The sequence below is a fragment of the Scyliorhinus torazame genome, chromosome 17, assembly GCF_047496885.1.
Source record: "Scyliorhinus torazame isolate Kashiwa2021f chromosome 17, sScyTor2.1, whole genome shotgun sequence".
Lineage (NCBI taxonomy): Eukaryota > Metazoa > Chordata > Chondrichthyes > Carcharhiniformes > Scyliorhinidae > Scyliorhinus > Scyliorhinus torazame.
In genome coordinates this window covers 11,246,735-11,261,450 of record NC_092723.1, presented here as the reverse complement: position 1 = coordinate 11,261,450, position 14,716 = coordinate 11,246,735, and positions in this window count along the sequence as shown.

The window sequence follows — 14,716 nt, the reverse complement described above, 5'->3', positions numbered from 1 at the left end:
GCCCCCCTCTACAGTCAAAATCCCGCCCCCTCTACAGCCAGAATCCCACCCCTCTACAGCCAGAACCCCGCCCCCTCTACAGCCAGAATCCCGCCCCCTCTACAGCCAGAATCCCACCCCTCTACAGCCAGATTCCCGCCCCCTCTACAGCCAGAATCCCACCCCCTCTACAGCCAGATTCCCACCCTTTCTACAGCCAGAATCCCACCCCCTCTACAGCCAGTATCCCGCCCCTCTACAGCCAGAATCCCGCCCCCTCTACAGCCAAAATCCTGACCCATCTACAGCCAGAGTCCCGCCCCCTCTACAGCCAGAATCCCGCCCCCTCTACAGCCAAAATCCCGCCCCCTCTACAGCCAGAATCCCGCCCCCTCTACAGTCAAAATCCCGCCCCCTCTACAGCCAGAATCCCACCCCTCTACAGCCAGAACCCCGCCCCCTCTACAACCAGAATCCCGCCCCCTCTACAGCACAGAATCCCACCCCTCTACAGCCAGATTCCCGCCCCCTCTACAGCCAGAATCCCACCCCCTCTACAGCCAGATTCCCACCCCTTCTACAGCCAGAATCCCACCCCCTCTACAGCCAGTATCCCGCCCCTCTACAGCCAGAATCCCGCCCCCTCTACAGCCAAAATCCTGACCCCTCTACAGCCAGAATCCCGCCCCTCAACAGCCAGAATCCCGCCCCCTCTACAGCCAGAATCCCGCCCCTCTACAGCCAGAATCCCGCCCCCTCTACAGCCAGAGTCCCACCCCCCTCTACAGCCAGAGTCCCGCCCTCTACAGTCAGAATCCCGCCCTCTACAGTCAGAATCCCGCCCCCTCTACAGTCAGAATCCCACCCCCTCTACAGCCAGAATCCCGCCCTCTACAGTCAGAATCCCGCCCTCTACAGCCAGAGTCCCACCCCCTCTACAGCCAGAATCCCGCCCTCTACAGTCAGACTCCCGCCCACTAGTCAGAATCCCGCCCCATCTACAGTCAGAATCTCGCCCCACCTACAGTCAGAATCCCCCTCCCTACAGCCAGAATCCCCCCCACAGCAAGAATCTTGCCCCCCCTGCAGCCAGAATCCCCCCTCCAACAGCTAGAATCCCCCCCTACAGCCAGAATCCCCCCCCCCTTCCAACAGCTAGAATCCCCCTTCAACAGCTAGAATCCCCCTCCAACAGCTAGAATACCCTCCCCCACAGCGAGAACCCCACCCCTTACAGCCAAAATCCCGCTCCCTCTACAGCGAGTACCCCACCCCCTCTACATACGAGAATCGTGCCCCCTACAGCCAGAATCCCGCCCCCCCAAAGACAGAATCACACCCCCCCAAAGCCAGAATCCCGCCCCCTCTACAGCCAGAATCCCGCCCCCTCTACAGCGAGTATCCCGCACCGTCTACAGCCAGAATCCCGCCCCCTCTACAGTCACAATTCCGCCCCGTCTACAGCCAGCATCCCACCCCCCTACAGCCAGAATCCCGCCGCCTCTACAGCCAGAATCCCACCCCCTCTACAGCCAGAATCCCGCCCCCTCTACAGCCAGAATCCCGCCCCTCTACAGCTAGAATCCCGGCCCTCAACAGCCAGAATCCCGCCCCCTCTACAGCCAGAATCCCGCCCCCTCTACAGCCAGAATCCCGCCCCCTCTACAGCCAGAATTCCGCCCCCTCTACAGCCAGAATCCCGCCCCCCCTACAGCCAGAATCCCGCCCCCTCTACAGCCGGAATCCCGGCCCTCAACAGCCAGAATCCCGGCCCCCGACAGCCAGTATCCCGCCCCCTCTACAGTCAGAATCCCACCTCCTCTAAAGCGAGTATCCCGCCCCCTCTACAGCCAGAATCCCACCCCCTCTACAGCCAGACCCCGCCCCCTCTAAAGAGAGTACCCCGCCCCTCTACAGCTAGAATGTCGCCCCTCTACAGCCAGAATCCCACCCATCTACAGCCAGAATCCCGCCCCCTCTACAGCGAGAATCCCACCCCTCTACAGCCAAAATCCCGCCCCCTCTACAGCCAGAATCCCACCCCCTCTACAGCCAGAATCCTGCCCCATCTACAGCCAGTGTCCCGCCCCCTCTACAGCGAGAATCCCACCCCTCTACAGCCAAAATCCCGCCCCCTCTACAGCCAGAATCCCACCCCCTCTACAGCCAGAATCCTGCCCCATCTACAGCCAGAGTCCCGCCCCCTCTACAGTCAAAATCCCGCCCCTCTACAGCCAGAATCCCACCCCTCTACAGCCAGAACCCCGCCCCCTCTACAGCCAGAATCCCGCCCCCTCTACAGCCAGAATCCCACCCCTCTACAGCCAGATTCCCGCCCCCTCTACAGCCAGAATCCCACCCCCTCTACAGCCAGATTCCCACCCCTTCTACAGCCAAATTCCTGACCCCTCTACAGCCAGAATCCCGCCCCTCAACAGCCAGAATCCCGCCCCCTCTACAGCCAGAATCCCGCCCCTCTACAGCCAGAATCCCGCCCCCTCTACAGCCAGAGTCCCAACCCCTCTACAGCCAGAATCCCGCCCTCTACAGTCAGAATCCCGCCCTCTACAGTCAGAATCCCGCCCCCTCTACAGTCAGAATCCCACCCCCTCTACAGCCAGAATCCCGCCCTCTACAGTCAGAATCCCGCCCTCTACAGCCAGAGTCCCACCCCCTCTACAGCCAGAATCCCGCCCTCTACAGTCAGACTCCCGCCCACTAGTCAGAATCCCGCCCCATCTACAGTCAGAATCTCGCCCCACCTACAGCCAGAATCCCCCTCCCTACAGCCAGAATCCCCCCCACAGCAAGAATCCTGCCCCCCCCTGCAGCCAGAATCCCCCCTCCAACAGCTAGAATCCCCCCCTACAGCCAGAATCCCCCCCCTCCAACAGCTAGAATCCCCCTTCAACAGCTAGAATCCCCCTCCAACAGCTAGAATACCCTCCCCCACAGCGAGAACCCCACCCCTTACAGCCAAAATCCCGTTCCCTCTACAGCGAGTAGCCCACCCCCTCTACATACGAGAATCGTGCCCCCTACAGCCAGAATCCCGCCCCCCCAAAGACAGAATCACACCCCCCCAAAGCCAGAATCCCGCCCCCTCTACAGCCAGAATCCCGCCCCCTCTACAGCGAGTATCCCGCACCCTCTACAGCCAGAATCCCGCCCCCTCTACAGTCAGAATTCCGCCCCGTCTACAGCCAGCATCCCACCCCCCTACAGCCAGAATCCCGCCGCCTCTACAGCCAGAATCCCGCCCCCTCTACAGCCAGAATCCCGCCCCTCTACAGCTAGAATCCCGGCCCTCAACAGCCAGAATCCCGCCCCCTCTACAGCCAGAATCCCGCCCCTCTACAGCTAGAATCCCGGCCCTCAACAGCCAGAATCCCGCCCCCTCTACAGCCAGAATCCCGCCCCTCTACAGCTAGAATCCCGGCCCTCAACAGCCAGAATCCCGCCCCCTCTACAGCCAGAATCCCGCCCCCTCTACAGCCAGAATCCCGCCCCCTCTACAGCCAGAATTCCGCCCCCTCTACAGCCAGAATCCCGCCCCCTCTACAGCCGGAATCACGGCCCTCAACAGCCAGAATCCCGGCCCCCGACAGCCAGTATCCCGCCCCCTCTACAGTCAGAATCCCACCTCCTCTAAAGCGAGTATCCCGCCCCCTCTACAGCCAGAATCCCACCCCCTCTACAGCCAGAATCCCACCCCCTCTACAGCCAGAATCCCGCCCCCTCTACAGCCAGAGTCCTGCCCCCACTACAGCCAGAATCCCGCCCCCGACAGCAGGAATCCCGCCCCCTCTACAGTCAGAATCCCGCCCCCTCTAAAGAGAGTATCCCGCCCCCTCTACAGCCAGAACCCCGCCCCCTCTACAGTCAGAGTCCCACCACCTCTAAAGAGAGTATCCCGCCCCCTCTACAGCCAGAACCCCGCCCCCTCTACAGCCAGTATCCCACCCCCTCTACAGCCAAAGTCCCGCCCCTCTACAGCCAGAATCCCGCCCCTCTACAGCCAGAAACCCGCCCCCTCTACAGCCAGAATCCCGCCCCTCTACAGCCAGAACCCCGCCCCCACTACAGCCAGAATCCCGCCCCCTCTACAGCCAGAATCCCACCCCCTCTACAGCCAGAATCCCGCCCCCTCTACAGCCAGAATCCCACCCCCTCTACAGCCAGAATCCCGCCCCCTCTACAGCCAAAATCCCACCTTTCTACAGCCAGAATCCTGCCCCCTCTACAGCCAGAGTATTGCCCCCTCTACAGCCAGAGTCCCACTCCTCTACAGCCAGAATGCCGCCCCCTCTACAGCCAGAGTCCCACCCCCTCTACAGCCAGAGTCCTGCCCCCTCTACAGCCAGAACCCTGCCCCCTCTGCAGTGAGTATCCCGCCCCCTCTACAGCCAGAATACCGCCCCCTCTACAGTGAGTATCACGCCCCCTCTACAGCCAGAAACCCGCCCCCTCCACAGCCAGAAACCCGCCCCCTCTACAGTGAGTATCCCGCCCCCTCTACTGCCAGAATCCCGCCCCTCTACAGCCAAAATCCCACCCCTCTACAGCCAAAATCCCGCCCCTCTACAGCCAGAATCGCGCCCCCTCTACAGCCAGAATCCCGGCCCCCGACAGCCAGTATCCCGCCCCCTCTACAGTCAGAATCCCACCTCCTCTAAAGCGAGTATCCCGCCCCCTCTACAGCCAGAATCCCACCCCCTCTACAGCCAGAATCCCACCCCCTCTACAGCCAGAATCCCACCCCCTCTACAGCCAGAATCCCGCCCCCTCTACAGCCAGAGTCCTGCCCCCACTACAGCCAGAATCCCGCCCCTGACATCAGGAATCTCGCCCCCTCTACAGTCAGAATCCCGCCCCCTCTAAAGAGAGTATCCCGCCCCCTCTACAGCCAGAACCCCGCCCCCTCTACAGTCAGAGTCCCACCACCTCTAAAGAGAGTATCCCGCCCCCTCTACAGCCAGAACCCCGCCCCCTCAACAGCCAGTATCCCACCCCCTCTACAGCCAAAGTCCCGCCCCTCTACAGCCAGAATCCCACCCCCTCTACAGCCAGAATCCCGACCCTCTACAGCCAGAACCCCGCCCCCTCTACAGCCAGAATCCCGCCCCTCTACAGCCAGAACCCCGCCCCCACTACAGCCAGAATCCCGCCCCCTCTACAGCCAGAATCCCACCCCCTCTACAGCCAGAATCCCGCCCCCTCTACAGCCAGAATCCCGCCCCCTCTACAGCCAGAATCCCACCCCCTCTACAGCCAGAATCCCGCCCCCTCTACAGCCAAAATCCCACCTTTCTACAGCCAGAATCCTGCCCCCTCTACAGCCAGAGTATTGCCCCCTCTACAGCCAGAGTCCCACTCCTCTACAGCCAGAATGCCGCCCCCTCTACAGCCAGAGTCCCACCCCCTTTACTGCCAGAGTCCTGCCCCCTCTACAGCCAGAACTCTGCCCCCTCTGCAGTGAGTATCCCGCCCCCTCTACAGCCAGAATACCGCCCCCTCTACAGTGAGTATCACGCCCCCTCTACAGCCAGAAACCCGCCCCCTCCACAGCCAGAAACCCGCCCCCTCTACAGTGAGTATCCCGCCCCCTCTACTGCCAGAATCCCGCCCCTCTACAGCCAAAATCCCGCCCCTCTACAGCCAAAATCCCGCCCCTCTACAGCCAGAATCGCGCCCCCTCTACAGCCAGAATCCCGCCCCTCTACTGCCAGAATCCCGCCCCTCTACAGCCAAAATCCCGCCCCTCTGCAGCCAGAATCCCGTCCCCTCTACAGCCAGAATCCCGCCCCTCTACAGCCAGAATCGCGCCCCCTCTACAGCCAGAATCCCGCCCCTCTACTGCCAGAATCCCGCCCCTCTACAGCCAAAATCCCGCCCCTCTGCAGCCAGAATCCCGTCCCCTCTACAGCCAGAATCCCGCCCCTCTACAGCCAGAATCCCGCCCCTCTACAGCCAGAATCCCGCCCCCTCTACAGCCAGAGTCCCACCCCCTCTACAACCAGAACCCCACCCCCTCTACAACCAGAACCCCACCCCCTCTACAGCCAGAATCCCGCCCCCTCTACAGCCAGAGTCCTGCCCTCTCTACAGTCAGAATCCCGCCCCTCTACAGCCAAAATCCCGCCCCTCTACAGCCAGAATCATGCCCCTCTACAGCCAGCATCCCGCCCTCTGCAGTCAGAATCCTGCCTTCTGCAGTCAGAATCCCGCCCCCTCTACAGTCAGAATCACACCGCCCTACAGCCAAAATCCCACCCCCTACAGTCCGAAACCCGCCCCAGCTACAGCCAGAATGCCCCCCACAGCAAGAACCCTGCCCCCCCTACAGCCAGAATCCCCCCCACAGCTAGAATCCCACCCCCCCCTACAGCCAGAATCCCCCCTCCAACAGCTAGAATCCCCCTCCAACAGCTAGAATACCCTCCCCCACAGCGAGAACCCCACCCCCTACAGCCAAAATCCCGCTCCCTCCACAGCGAGTATCCCGCCCCCTCTACAGTCAGAATCTAGCCCAATACAGCCAGAATCCCGCCACCCATACAGCCAGAATCCCGCCACCCCAAAGCCAGAATCCCACCCCCCCCCACAGCCAGAATCCCACCCCCTCTACAGCCAGAATCCCGCCCCCTCTACAGCCAGAATCCCGCCCCCTCTACAGCGAGTATCCCGCCCCATCTACAGCCAGAATCCCGCCCGCCCTACAGCCAGAATCCCCCCCCCTACAGCCAGAATCCCCCCCCTATAGCCAGAATCCCCCCCCCCACAGCCAGAATTCCGCCCCCCCACAGCTAGAATCCCGATCCCCCCACAGCCAGAATCCCGCCCCTCTCCAGCCAGAATCCCGCATCCCAAACAGCCAGAAGTCCCGCCCTGCTCCGTAACCATAGAAACATAAAATTTGTACACTGCAAAGGAGGCCATTCAGCCCATCGAGTCTGCACCGACCCTCTGAAAGAGCACTCTACCTAGGCCCACTCATTCCTCTTCCCACCCTATCCCTGTAGCAGCATCAAACCTGCACATCTTTGGACATTAAGGGCAGTTTAGCATGGCTAATCCATCTAACCTGCACACCTTTGGACTGTGGGAGGAAACTGGAGCACCCGGAGGAAACACACGCAGACACGGGGGGAATGTGCAGACTCCACACGGACAGTTACCCAAGTCCAGAATTGAGCCCGGGTCCCTGGTGCTGTGAGGCAGCAGTGCTAACCAGTGTGTAGATCCCTGCAGCCAGAACCCTGCCAGCCCCTCCCCACCCACGCCCTGTAGCCAGACCTGGGGCGATTCCGTGTCCCAGACCCTGAGCGAATCGCACCCCTGCTCTCTCTGTATCTCCACCTCGGACCACTGGGCCTGGAGTTTCTAATCAACCATTCACATTCCATCAGCAGCTTTACTCACTTTCTGCTATCTCGAATCAAGAAGGGAAAAGGACAATGCGGGCTCAAAAAAGAATGTTAAAACTAAATTTTCCTGTCCTTAATCGTCCGGACAATCCAATAAATCACAGTATTTTTTTAAAATCCAGAAAATGCCGGACACACACTGGTTAGCACAGTTGCTTCACAGCTCCAGGGTCCCAGGTTCGATTCCCTGCTGGGTCACTGTCTGTGCGGAGTCTGCACGTTCTCCCTGTGTGTGCGTGGGTTTCCTCCGGGTGCTCCGGTTTCCTCCCACAGTCCAAAGATGTGCAGGTTAGGTGGGTTGGCCATGATAAATTGCCCTTAGTGTCCAAAATTGCCCTTAGTGTTGGGTGGGGTTACTGGGTTATGGGGATAGGGTGGAGGTGTTGACCTTGGGAGGAGTGTTCTTTCCAAGAGCCGGTGCAGACTCGATGGGCCAAATGGCCTCCTTCTGCACTGTAAATTCTACGATTCTATGACACTCAACAGGTCTGTAGAGAGAGAAACAAATAAAGGTTTTAGTCTATTGACCCTTCTACAATCACACGGACTCGAAACATTAATTCTGTTTCTCTCTCCCCAGTTGCTACCAGACCTGCTGAGTATTTCCAGCATTTTGTGTTTTATTTCAGATTTCCAGCATCCGCAGTATGGTTTTATCCAATAAATCACAGTCTTGATCATTCTCCATCATTTTTTTCTAAGAACTCCACATTCCAATGCTGAGCAATTCTTTTATTTTTGTTTGTGCCAGTGACTCTCCTCTGACAACAGAGAAACGTAGCACTTAGGAGCAGGAGCAGGACATTCAGCCCCTCGGGCCTATTCCGATGAGATCATTGCAGATTCTGAGGTCAGAGCAGTGTTTGCACTCTGTTGAAGGTGTCCCGCAGGGCAGTCACCCAGTCTCCCCAATGTAGAGGAGACAGCATTGCGAGCAGCGAATACAGCAGCATGGTCAATATTTATTTTCCAATCATTAGATTAATTTCATCATCATATGGTTATTTATGGGAGCACACAGCATAAAATATGCTGCTATATTTCCTACATTATGGCAGTAGCTAAACTCTGAAAAAGCACGCCATTAGTAGTAAAGCATTTTGCAATGTTCTGAGATTGTGAAAGGTTGTATAGAATTACAACATCTTCAAAAATAACACATTGAATTGCTCAGTTGGGAATTATGTTCACCCTTTACTGTGAGTTAAAATAGACTGAGTTTAAACCATGAGTTATGATGATTCATACCAGTTAGGATTGGCTGCACGCCAATACTCACTTCATTATTCAACAGATAATAGCTGCAAATTTCAATCCGTTTCGTAGTCCACAGGAAGTGCAATGGTAACTGTCGTTCTCGGTACAGGACCACATATTGGGATAGAACTTGTTTTCTAGACTGTTAGGGGCCAAGGTTTAAAAATTCCAAAGATATTATGGAGTTCACCTGACCTATAACCTTTTGTTGAATTTGGCTAGGATGAGCACAGTCTCCCTAGGCACTTTAATCAAAAACAACATTTGCATAAACACACACAGCAAGAATTTTTATCAATTACAAACATGAAGACCGCACACAGCTACAGTATCCTATGTGTAACCCTTAATTAATTCCCCTTAACTGTTCCAATTCAAAAATAAAATCCCATAAACCAAACACCCCTTTTTAAGGGAGTGGCCCAGCACTCTGCATTCTCACTTGAATAAGACTGGCTTTCCCTGAGATTCTGACCCTGTCTCATCCACAGATTTACCCCCTTCCGGAAAGCAAACTATATCTTTTAAGTTATCAAAACAGCAGGTAGCTATAATCAATGTTTTTTTTCTTGCAACAACTCTTTAAAATGAAAATAGTGACACAGGCTGAACACTTCTGTTCTCTGTCTGAGTCCACAGCAGCCAAAATGTGAAGGCGAAATGAAAAACAGCTCACAGAGCCACAGCCCAGCTCCACCCACAAAATGACATCACTGAAGCCATGTGATAAGACAAAAACCTTTTGCAAAGGGACACTCACATGACAAGACCATGGAAATTCTCACTGCCCTTCACCCAGCCCAACTCATCTGAGTTTCCCCCCACACAAACCCATATGAGGAGATGGTAGCATAGTGGTAATGTTACTGGACTAGTAATCCAGAGGCCCAGGCTAATGCTCTGGGGGTGTGGGTTCAAATCCCACCACGGCAGATAGTGGAATTTGAAGTTGATTAATAAAATCTGGTGAATGGTGCCCATGAAACTGATCATCAATTGTCGTAAAAATCCATCTGTTTCAGCAATGCACCTTTAGGGAAGGAAATCTGCCACCCTTACCCACACTGGGCTACATGTGACTCCATGTGAATCCCTACAGTGCAGAAGGAAGCCATTCAGCCCATCGTGTCTACACCAACCCTCTGAAAGAGCTCCCTACACTGGCCCAATCCCCCACCCTATTCACGTGACCCCACCTAACCTTTGGACACCAAGGGGCAATTGTAGATGGCCAATCCACCTAACCTGCACATCTTTGGACTGTGGGAGGAAACCGGAGCGCCCGGAGGAAACCCACGCAGACACGAGAAGGAAATGCGAACTCCACACAGTCGCGCAAGGTTGGATTTAGACCCGGGTTCCTGGCGCTTTGAGGCAGCAGTGCTAACTGGTGTGTCACCGTGCCGACCCATATCAGTGTGGTTGACTCTTAACTTCCCGCTGAAATGGCCTGGATGTCAGTTCAAGGGCAATTAGGGATTGACAGCAAATGCTCGCAAATGTGATATCCACATCCCACGAAAGAATACATTTTGAAAAAAACCTTCAGTAATGTAGGCATCTAATTGTGGGAGGCAATACCATAATAGAAAATGGCTAACACTGGAATCATGTGTAAACAAGTTAATTTATACACACAACGTTTCGTACTCAGAAAGATTTTCTGCTGACTTAGGGAGAGGCAAGTTGAGTAATATGAAATAGAAAGCAACTTGGGAAGTTCCTTCATGTTAGCAGATTTGTAAAGTTAGTATTGATTCTGAGAGTTTACTTGTTTCAAATCATTTATCATTAAATGTTTCTCTAGAATTGAATTGAATACATTTAGCACGGGAACTTCTCGGAGGCAATACAGTAGAATGGTTTATCCACTTTTATTGGGAAAGTTCCTAGTGAGTCAAAGAATGTATCTCTTTTGTTTCCACAGTCTTGTACTTTCTGCTTGATAGAACACTATTCGATGTTTTGCAACAATATAAAGAAGGAAACAAAGATTTATTTTAACTATTTACAACAATCTGCCCACGGCAGTAACTGGCCACAATCGGCCAGCTATTATGTTCTGATTGAACGAGCCCTAGTTGGGCGGACTCCGCCCTCTATCTGGGAAGCTGGTACTGAATGAGTCGCACAGGGAGATCGACAATGGGCCTCATGAGGGTTATGACACCCCTTCTCCCAAAGTCTGAATGTTCCCCTCTGCTGCCATCAGTGGGGCGTTCTGCGCTGCTTTACCCGAGGCTGCGTTTCTGCTTGCGGCTTGTTCTGAGTCGGGCGATGTATTCCGATTCGTCAACCGCCTTTTTCTGGCTGACCTCTGGAGGGCTGTCACCAAACCTCGGTCCCGGACACGACATTGTCCATCTGCACAGATGCATCTGTGTCCATATCCGAGCCAGAGTCATCTTCTTCCTGTTGGTCCGGACAATGGACCCTAGCTGGTTGCGTCCTTTGGCTCAGAGGTGGTTCTTGGAGCGGAGGAAGCGATGTCGCTGGTTGGGCGTCGTGTAGTGCAGGGTCCTGCTTCTTGACGTGGTTCACTGGCTGGACTCTTCCTTGCATTTTAACTTGATAGGAGTCCGGGCCCATTCTCTTGAGCACGATTCCTAAGAGCCAGAGTGCCAAAGTTTTGGCATCGACTGTCTCCCCAATTGAAACAGCCGCCCTGGTTTCTGACAGTCATCGTACCTCTTCTGTATTTCCTGCCTAGGTTTGGGAAAATCAGGCTCAACAAGTCAGTTCCTGCGGCCCATCAGCAGTTCTGCTGGTGCTACCTCCATCATCACGTGCAGTGTCGTTCAGTAGTGTGGTAAACCACTGTTACACCTTTATTAGTGATGTAAGGTAGGACCTGTACACCGGTAGTCGCTGCCTGCTGGCTCCGCCCAGTAGGTGGAGTATAAATATGCGTGTCCTCCATTCAGCAGTCATTTCGCCAGCTGCTGTGGGAGGCCACGCATCCTAGAGCAATAAAGCCTCAGTTGTATCCAACTCTAGTCTTTGTTCAATTGGTCGTGCATCAATTTATTGCTCTAAGATTTTCTAAAAGCTGGACCTCCGTATCAAACCAGATCGCCTGCAGCTGGATCTGCAATCAAGCAATGCCAAAAAATACTTTAATCATTGGCTAGCTTGCTTCGAGGCGTACATCAACTCAGCGACCACCCCTGTTCCGGAGGCTCAGAAGATACAGATCCTGTACTCAAGGTTGAGCTCCAACGTGTTTCCGCTGATCCAGGACGCCCCGAACTACGCCGACGCCATAGCGCTTCTCAAAGAAAACTACGCACAGAAAACGAACACGCTCTTCGCCAGGCACGTACTCGCTACTCGCTCTCAACTCCCTCGTGAGTCCATAGAAGACTTCTGGCGGGCCCTAATCCCACTTGTCTGGGACTGTGACTGTCAGGCCGTTACGGCCACTGAACATTCCAACCTCCTTATGCGGGGCGCGGTCGTAACGGGGATTGGGTCGGACCTCATACGCCAGCGACTGTTAGTAGGGGCCACGCTCGATCTAGCTGAGACAAAGAAGCTAGCGCTCTCTATGACGGTCGCCTCGCGCAACAGTCAGGCCTACCCCCCCAAATGCGCGGACCACCCCTCCTACGCATCGTGGACCCCACAGACAGCCGCCCCAGCGGGGGCCTTACCCAGCCAGTACGCCTGCGCCACGCGCCAGCCCGCGCACCCCGGGGGTCCCCGATGTTACTTCTGCGGCCAGCAGAAACACCCTCGGTAATGCTGCCAGGCCTGCGCAGTCGCCGCTATCGCCCCCACCACCCTAGTCTACACACAATGGGTGCCGCCATCCTCATCGCCCCGGACCACGCGTGGCCAGTGGGCGCCGCCATCTTCTCTCCCTCAGTCCACCTGCGGCCCGTGGGCGCCACCATCTTGTCCAACCTCCGCAACGTGCGGCCCATGGGTGCGGCCATTTTGTCTCCCGCAGGATCTTCAGGCGCCGCCATCTTGTCTCCCCCACGGGGCATGGACACCGACAGCATTCCAGGACATGGGCCTCCCAGGCTCCCCATCATCCGACGGCAGCGACGACCGACCACGACTCGCCTCAGTGACGATCGACCAGTCTCATCCGCACAACCTGGCCACCACATCGACCAGCGTGAAAATCAACGGCCATGTGACCTCTGGCCTGCTGGACTCCGGGAGCACTGAAAGCTTCATACACCCGGTAAGGCGCTGCTCCCTCGCGGTACATCCCGCCAACCAAAGAATCTCCCTGGTCTCCAGATCCCATTCAGTTGTGATCCGGGGGTATTGTACGGTCACACTCACTGTCCAGGGCGTGCTTCCGCCTCTACGTCCTCCCTAACCTCTGCGCTGCCCTACTACTAGGCCTGGACTTCCAGTGTAACCTCCAGAGCCTAACTCTCAAATTCGGCGGGTCCCTACCACCCCTCACTGTGTGTGGCCTCGTGACCCTAAAGGTCGATCCGCCTTCTCTCTTTGCAAATCTAACCCCGGATTGCAAACGCCTCGCCACTAGGAGCAGACGGTACAGCACCCAGGACAGGACCTTCATCAGGTCCGAGGTCCAGTGGCTGCTTCGGGAAGGCATTATCGAGGCCAGCAACAGCACCCCGAGAGCCCAAGTGGTAGTCGTTAAAACTGGGGAGAAACACAGAATGGTCGTGGACTACAGCCAGACCATCAATCGGTACACGCAGCTCGACGCACACCCCCTCCCACGCATATCTGAGATGGTCAATCAGATTGCACAGTACCGGGTCTTCTCAATGGTAGACCTCAAATCCGCCGACCACCAGCTCCCCATTCGTAATCAGACCGTCCATACACCGCTTTCGAGGCGGACGGTTGTCCCAATCACTTCGTCAGGATTCCCTTCGGCGTCACTAATGGGGTCTTGGTCTTCCAAAGGGAGATTGACTGAATTGTCGACCGGTACGGTTTGCGGGCCACCTTCCCGTACCTAGACAACGTCACCATCTGTGGCCATGGCCAGCATGACCACGATGCCAACCTTGCCAAATTTCTCCACATGGCCACTCCTCAACCTCACCTACAACAAGGAGAAGTGCGTGTTCAGCACGACCCGCTTAGCCATACTCGGCTATGTGGTCCAGAACGGAGTTCTGGGGCCCGATCCCGACCGCATGCGCCCCCTCATGGAGCTTCCCCTTCCCCACTGCCCCAAGGCCCTCAAACGCTGCCTGGGGTTCTTCTCGTACTATGCGGACAAGGCCCTCCCACTCACACAGTCCACACACTTTCCCCTGACGGCCGAGGCACAACAGGCCTTCGCCCGTATCAGAGCCGATATCACCAAGGCCGGGATGCATGCAGTAGACGAGACACTGCCCTTTCAAGCAGAGAGCGATGCATCGGATGTTGCCCTAGCCGCCACCCTCAATCAGGCAGGCAGACCTGTGGCATTCTTCTCCCGCACACTTCATGCCTCAGAAATTTGGCACTCATCCGTCGAAAAAGAGGCCCAAGCTATTGTTGAGGTTGTGCGGCATTGTAGGCATTACCTGGCCGGCAGGAGATTCACCCTCCTCACTGACCAACGGTCGGTAGCCTTCATGTTCAATAACACACAGCGAGGCAAGGTGGGGCTGGTTTAGCACACTGGGCTAAATCGCTGGCTTTTAAAGCAGACCAAGGCAGGCCAGCAGCACGGTTCAATTCCCGTACCAGCCTCCCCGAACAGGCGCCGGAATGTGGCGACTCGGGGCTTTTCACAGTAACTTCATTGAAGTTCGCCCCGGCAAACTCAACGAGCCCCCAGGCGCCCTATCCCGAGGTACATGTGCCAGTGCACAAGTAGACCGGCTCCTGGCCTTGCACGACAGCCTTTGTCACCCGGGAGTCACACGGTACCATTTTGTCAAGGCTCGCAATCTGCCCTACTCTGTCGAGGAAGTACGGACAATCACCAGGGACTGCCAGGTCTGTGCAGAGTGCAAGCCGCACTTCTACCGGCCAGACCGTGCACGCCTGGTGAAGGCCTCCCGCCCCTCTGAACGCCTCAGCGTGGATTTCAAAGGGCCCCTCCCCTCCTCCGATCA